Source organism: Galeopterus variegatus, unplaced genomic scaffold (genome assembly GCF_000696425.1).
Source record: "Galeopterus variegatus unplaced genomic scaffold, G_variegatus-3.0.2 Scaffold626, whole genome shotgun sequence".
Classification (NCBI taxonomy): domain Eukaryota; kingdom Metazoa; phylum Chordata; class Mammalia; order Dermoptera; family Cynocephalidae; genus Galeopterus; species Galeopterus variegatus.
This window is the reverse complement of record NW_007726737.1, coordinates 216,132-224,081: the sequence shown is the minus strand read 5'-3', so window position 1 is coordinate 224,081 and position 7,950 is coordinate 216,132.

Genomic DNA, 7,950 nt, shown 5'->3' with positions numbered 1-7,950 from the left:
GGGGGGTGGTCCCTATTTCCCCAGTATTTTTTTTTTTTTTTTTTTTTTTTAAAGATGACCGGTAAGGGGATCTCAACCCTTGGCTTGGTGTTGTCAGCACCACGCCCAGCCAGTGAGCAAACCGGCCATCCCTATATAGGATCCAAACCCGTGGCCTTGGTGTTATCAGCACCGCACTCTACCGAGTGAGCCACGGGCCGGCCTTCCTCAGTATTTTTTAATCTAGAAAATTCCCTTCACTTTTTTTTCTATGACATTCACTTACCTGAATCAAAGACAGTTATCTTGTAGATTGTACTCATTGTGAATCTAAGTTTTTCCTTATGATTGTTAATTTGTTACTCTTCTTCTGTACTTCCCACAAACTGAAAGTACATCTAGTAGGTTGAGGTTAAACACTTTTTTCAAGAATACTGTATAGGCCAGTGCTTCTCAAACTGTAATATTGTAAAAATCACCTGGGAATCTTTGTAAAGTGCAGATTCTTTTTTTTTTTTCCTTTTTGTCTTTTTTACTGACCAGTAACGGGATCGCAACCCTCGGTGTTGCGCCCACACCGCGCTCAGCCAGTGAGCGGGAACCGGTCTCCACATGGAATCCGAACCCTCGGCGGGAGCGCCGCCACGCTCCCAAGCGGCACACTCTCCAGTGCGCCACCGGGCCGGCCCTAAAGTGCAGATTCTGATTCAGTAGGTCTGGGGTGGGGACTGAGATTCTGCATGACTAACAAGTTCCCAGGTGATTCTGATGTGCTGTCCTTGGACCATATTTTCAGTGGCGTAGTCAAAAGTGATGACATTGCATTGCATCAGGAGGTATGTATAGTTGGGCCTCCATATCCACGGGTTCCGCAACCATGGATTCAACCAACCGCAGATGGAAAATATTTGGGCAAAAGACATTGTGTCTGTATTGAACATGTGCAGACTTTTTTCCTTGTCATTGTTTCCTAACAATACAGTATAACAACTATTTACATAGCATTTACATTTTATTATAAGAAATCTAGAGATGATTTAAAGTATGCAGGAGAATCGCATAGATTACATACACATACTGTGACATTTTATATCATGGACTTGAGCATTGGCAGATTTTGTTATGTGCGGAAAGTCCTGGAACCAATCCCTCACAAAGACTGAGGGATGACTATGACATGGAGTCCTCCCAGCATGAGTGATGCAAAGTTTGATCCCTTGGTTACAAAGGTGACTGCCAGATATCCCACTGTAAAAGCACATTTCCGCCTTTGCAATTGGAAGTCATCTTGGGTTGACAGTTTGGCACTGGTAGCACATTTTAAAATTTTATTTATTTATTTTTGGTGGCTGACTGGTAAAGGGATCAAACTCTGAAACTCCGTGTTATCAGCACCTTGCTCTAACCAATTGAGCTAACCAGCCCACCCTAATTTTTTTTTATTTACCACTTTCTACTTCTCCTTCTGTAGTACTCACTTTGTAATTACTTTTTTAAAAGTCTGTTTCCCCTCCAGTGTTTTGCTAACTGCTATACCCAAGCACTTAGTGTATAGTAGGCACGCAATGAATGCTTGGAGGAAAGAAATGGAGTTTTTGGTTTGTATCTTTGATATTTTATTTCGGAAGCTGAGTGTGTGTTTTTTTTTTTTTAAAGATGACCGGTAAGGGGATCTTAACCCTTGATTTGGTGTTGTCAGCACCACGCTCAGCCAGTGAGCGAACCAGCCATCCCTATATGGGATCCGAACCCGGGGCCTTGGTGTTAGCAGCACCGCACTCTCCCGAGTGAGCCACCGGGCCGGCCCTGAGTGTGTGTTTTTAATTTCAAACTGATTTTTATTTTAAAAAATTAATAAATGTACTTGGTAAAATAATTTAAAATACAAATAGAAGGGCCGGCCCATGGCTCACTCTGGAGAGTGCGGTGCTGATAACACTAAGGCCACGGGTTCTGATCCTATATAGGGATGGCCGGTTTGCTCACTGGCTGAGCGTGGTGCTGACAACACCAAGCCAAGGGTTGAGATCCCCTTACCGGTCATCTTTAAAAAAAAAAAAAAAAATACAAATAGAGGTATAATAAAATGTGTCTCTACTATCTTAGATGACTCTCAGTTCCCCAGCCCCATTCTCCAGGATTAGCCGCAATTATTTCATCAGATTATACAAAATTATATATGTATATTTGTGTCTATTTTTATATTTCTCCTTAGTAGGAATACACTATCACCATTGTTATGAATCTTGCTTTGTTTCATTTACCAGTATATCATGGAGATTATTCTATATTAATTTGTATAGTTCCACATCATTGTTTTTCATGACTACATGATATTCTCTGGTATAGCTATAATATGACTTATTTAACCAGTCCCTTATTAGTGGGCACTTAGGTTATTTCAAGTGTTTTGCTCTTAAGAACAATGATACAATGAATATCCTTATACATACAAGTGTTAACTGGAAAAAAAAATAGAGAAAAATATCTCCAAATATATTACGTTTATTTGGGAATAGAAAATAGGATTATAATCTGCAATGCATACCACAGTAAAATAAGCCACAATGCATTTGGTGAGGGAAGGGTGAGAGAAAGCTTTTATCAACAAAAAGGGAGACGTTCATATAAGCTGCTTGGAAACAGAGTCCTTTGGTTTTGGAGGCTCAGAGCCAGATTTGTCATAAGTTCATTGGCTGAAATGCTGTTATGGGGCAAGTTTCTCTCAGAACATCCAATTACTGCAGTTGTATAGGATGACTGATGATAAACCTCGTCACAGAAATGTGTGCATACATGCAAAGCAGGAGATGTGTGAAGGAGGTGAAGGAATTTCTGATAGGTTTTGGAAAGTCCTTGAAAACAATTCTTATCTCAAACCGGCAAACATGAGCCCCACTCTTGTGTGCCTTTCCCAGCCCTATTTTGTCTGGGTCTGACGGAAAGCAATTTCATCGACTTTCACATTTCTGCCTTTTAATTAAGATTTTTCTCCAAAGAATCACTGCTCAATTAACCTGTTGTAAGGTTTTAAGCGTCCCTCAATGCTGGAATGGACATGTCTGGTTAGTTAGTCTGGTCCAGTATCAGAAGGGAGGTGATAAAGAGCTGGAAGTCAGTGTTAAGACACTTTTAGCCACGTCTGAGCAACAGGGAGGCCGGAAGGAGAAGCTCTCAATCAGGGGTTGTCTGGATTTCATCTTTGTTTGGTTATTTTTCTGTTCCATAGGTAATTGTTATCATCTCAAAATACTGAGCCCAAAACTAAAAGAAATCAAAATGCTGGGCCAACATTATTTTGTCAGGAGTTACATTTCTTTTTTTTTTCCTTTTTGTCTTTTTTCGTGTCCGGCAACGGGACCGCAACCCTCGGTGTCGCGCCCACACCTCGCTCAGCCAGTGAGCGGGAACCGGTCTGTATGTGGGATCCGAACCCTCGGCAGGAGCGCCACTGCGCTCCCAAGCGGCGCACTGTAGCAGTGCGCCACCAGGCCGGCCCAGGAGTTACATTTCTGCAGAGATTTGATAGACATCGAGTACACAATTTAAAAAGGAAAATACAGGCTTCTAAGTGCAGTGGTGTTTACAACTAATTAATCACAACCAGTTACAGATTTCTTTGTTCCTTTTCCACTCCCATTGCTTCACTTAACTAGCCTTTAAAAAATAAAAAAAGAATTTGAAAAGAAAAGTACAAAGCAAAGATAGCAGCAATATGACGATTCCAGTTTGCATGATGGCTTTAAGCAATGAAACTAGACTTAAAGGTAGCCAACTAAACAGATCAAATGACCACGGGAAACTGGGTGAGGCTTGTTGTAGCCATGTGGCTTCTTCTCTTATTTTATGCAACTGGGCCTCAACTTCCCCAGAGTAGTTTATCCAGGTACAGCAGTTACTATTAGCAATAGAACAGATACCGCCTTGATCAGCCAATAGATAATTAAGAGCAATTCTATTATCTAAGACTACCTTGGCAAGAGAAGTTAACAAGTGCTATTGCACAGCAATAGTGGACTCTGCAAGAATTCCTAGGGTAAGGGCCGAGCCTGTGGCGCACTCGGGAGAGTGCAGCGCTGGGAGCACAGCAGCGCTCCCGCCGCGGGTTCGGATCCTATATAGGGATGACTGGTGCGCTCACTGGCTGAGCACGGTGTGGCCCGTCTCAAAAAGGACAAAAAAAAAAAAAAAAATTCCTAGGGTAGCAGATAAATTTCTTATCATTTCTTCATTAGCTGCTATACCATACCATGGTGCAGAAGATCTGCCAAATGAAGCAAATCCGGAATCCCATAATTCACCTTGTAACTCACACTTGACCCTTTGATATAGTGAGAGGGGGCTAGTCCAATGATTATTCCAATAACCAGTTTCACATCTATTATGTATTGACAACAGAGCAGTCAAATATCCACAATGGCCTCTGGTTGTCCAGGTGTTTAGACATCTGGAAGCCCAGATTGAGGTATCCCACCCACAAAAGTAAATGTATCCAATTGGAGCACAGACAATTCTTCCATCTGTGAACTTTCTGTATACAATAGAATTAAACCAGGGGTCAGTTATATTACCACATACTGCTAATGGACCTTCCTTTCAGAATCTGTGCCAATAACCCTTTTCTACGTATGTTAGGGAGACCCAAGGAACACTTTAAGATAGATGACCCATTACACATTTCTTTCTTTTTTTTTTTTTTTTTGTCTTTTGTCTTTTTCCGTGTCCGGCAACGGATCGCAACCCTCAGTGTTGCCCCCGTACCGGACCGGGGACCGGCAACGGGACCGCAACCCTCGGTGTCGCTCCCGCGCCTCGCTCAGCCAGTGAGCGGGAACCGGTCTGTATGTGGGATCCGAACCCTCGGGCGGGAGCGCCGCCGCGCTTCCCAAGCGGCGCACTATCCAGTGCGCCACCGGGCCGGCCCCCATTACACATTTCTTAGATCCAACTAGGAGACCATTGTTTTGAGTAGGCAAGATAGGGGATGGGAGTTGAAGGTGGATGGACTACAGGAGAGTCCAGGGATACAATCCGTACAGGCATTTGGACCTGAGATGTTGGTGAAGTTTTTTACAGGTGGGACTAGGGGATCACTAGAGTCATGAACAGATCAGGGTTTCTGATAAAAGATCCACTAGTCAGTAAGGTTTCCCCCTGTGGTGACAGATGGGGAAATGAGGATAAGGCATTGTCTTTCTAGGGGAAAGAAGGAGAGAATAAAATAAAAATTAGAAGTAAAGAAAGAATATACAGGCCTGGTTCAGACATCTTGAGAAAAGGAATCTATTCAGATGCTGTCTGCTTCAAGTCCTGGAAATTTTTAGTCTTAATTCAGCAACAAGAGTGCAGGTACTCTCAGGAGCTAATGTTTTCTTTAGATTAGGGATATGTATTCAGGAATCAATTCCTTTAAGTTTCGAGGCACAGGCGTTAGTTAGCAGGAGCTGGTATGGGCCTTTCCAGTGAGGGTGGAGGGAGTCCTTTTGCAAATGTCTTTTCCAATAGACAAAATCTCCTGCTGTAGTTTATGATGCTCTGTGTCATCATCTCCCAGGAGTGCATTGTGAAAAGATCGTTCTACCAGAATACAATTTTTGTCGATAGCCCTGATTATACCTTTACAATATTGAAACATTTCACTGTTTATTAATTTTGGTCAAAAGAAGTTGTGGCCAAATATATGGGACATCTGGTAATTATCTCAAAATGTTAGAGCTTATGCAGTCCAAACGGAATAGCCTTTAAGTTCAGGAGCACTATAGGTAGGGCTTTTGGCAACAGCAATTGTAAGGTCTCCATAAACTTTGCCAGCTGGGTCTTAAGAGTACTATTGGTGTGTTCAACTAGTCCAGAGGACTGGGGATGATAAACACAATGGAAATGCTATAAGATTGGCCATATAGCACACACTTGTTTTATAACTTGTCCTGTAAAATGGGTTCCTCGGTCACTGTGGAGCTCGAGGGGGGTACCCCAAGTAGAGATTATCTTCTCTAATAGGATGTTAGCCACTGCTGAGGTGGTGGCTTGTCTGCAGGGGAATGCTTCGACCTAATGAGAGAACATAGAGATCAAGATAAAAACACATTTGTATACATGAGAGACGGGTAAATAGACAAAACCCATCTCCCAAACCTCAAATGGCGCATTAGGGCGGATAAAATGGCCAGGGGCTGTGCACACTGACTTTGCAGGATTAAATTTAGGACAGGTGGGGCTGGCCGAATAAGTACTTTTGGCTGTTTTATTGATGTTACACCAGTATTATTTCATAAAAGCAATCATCTTTCCTGTAGCCCAATGACTTAATTCATGTATAGTAGTTAATAATGGAAATTTCATAGAGTCCGGCAGAAAAGGTTTTTTTAATTTTAATTTTAATTTTTTATTTTTCTTTTAGGAAAGCTTTTTTTTATTTGACCCAAACCAGAGTTTCTTTATATGATTGAACCAGAAGCCATTATTTTTCCAGATTTGTTTTTCAGCGTCTAGTCCTTAATTTTGTGTATCTCTAATAATGGTCTTAAGATAACCTTTCGGGAACCTTTCCAGCTGGGCCATGACAGAAATTTGATCAGTAGGACTTTTAAGGGCTGCATTCTTTATTGCATTATCAGTGAGATGATTTCCTCTAGCTTCCACAGAGCCTAGTTTCAAATGGCCAGAGACTTTTATAATGGCTAGAGCAGAGGTTCCTATATTTTGTCTAATAATTCTTTTACATAAGTCCTATTCTTCAGTTCGTCTCCATCAGAAGTGAAGAAACCTCTTTGGTTCCACCACATTCCAAAATTATAAGCAACTCCAAAAGCATACCTACTGTCTGTATAAACATTAACAGTCTTTCCCTTACCAAGCAGATAGGCTCAAATAAAGGCAAAGGACTCTGCTTGCTGGGCTGAAGTGGCTTAAGACAAAGGAGCTCCTTCTGCAACCTCAAAGAAAGTGGTGACTGCATGGTATGCAAAAGACTTGCCAGTGTCATTCTTTAAATATGAGCCATCAGTAAGCAAGACAACTCAGCATTGTCCAGTGTGGTCTCTTGTAGATCCTCACGAGGAGTTAAGAGGTGGTCTGTCCAAGTTAGGCAGTCATGTGGCATTTCATTTGAAAGAGAGGGCAAGAGAATTGCAGGGTTAAGGCTGCAGTGTGAGAGAGTAATAAGAGGAGCAGCAAGTAGGAGAAGCTCATAGGAAGTAAGCCTCTGGCAGAATGATGCTGAGTGTGATGCGAGTTTAAGAGAGCTTACATGGCATGAGGTGCACGTATAGTTAGGGGGGATCCCATGACTATCTCCTCAGTTGCCTTGACTAAAAGGGTTGCAGCAGGGACGGCTCCTAGGCAGAGAGGGAATCCACCAGTGATGGGGTCCAATTGTTGACTATAATATCCTAGAGGATGCTGTTGACCTTCAGGCTTTTGTGTTAAAACCCTTACAGTGTTTCTTTCCTTTTCATGTACAAAGAGGAAAAAGAGAAGTTTATACCTAGGATGACCTAGAGCTGGAGGACTTACCAACCTCTCCTTTAGTTTGTTAAAAACTTGCTCTTTAGGGCCGGCCCGGTGGTGCACTGCGATAGTGCGCCGCTTGGGAGGCGCGGCGGCGCTCCCGCCCGAGGGTTCGGATCCCACATACAGACCGGTTCCCGCTCACTGGCTGAGCGAGGCGCGGGAGCAACGCCGAGGGTTGCGATCCCGTTGCTGGTCCCGGTCCGGTCCGGGGGCGACACTGAGGGTTGCGATCCATTGCCGGACACGGACAAAGACAAAAAAAAAAAAAAAAAACTTGCTCTTTAGATTCTGTCCAAATAATGGAGTTGTCTTTGGTAACCTTAAGTAAAGCATTCAGAGGTTGGGCCAGAAGAGAAAAGGTAGGGATCCAGTTATGACAGTAACCAGCAAGCCCAAGAAACCCACAGAGTTGGCATTTGGTCTGTAGCTGAAAAAATTGCAAAGCTACTTGAATACAGT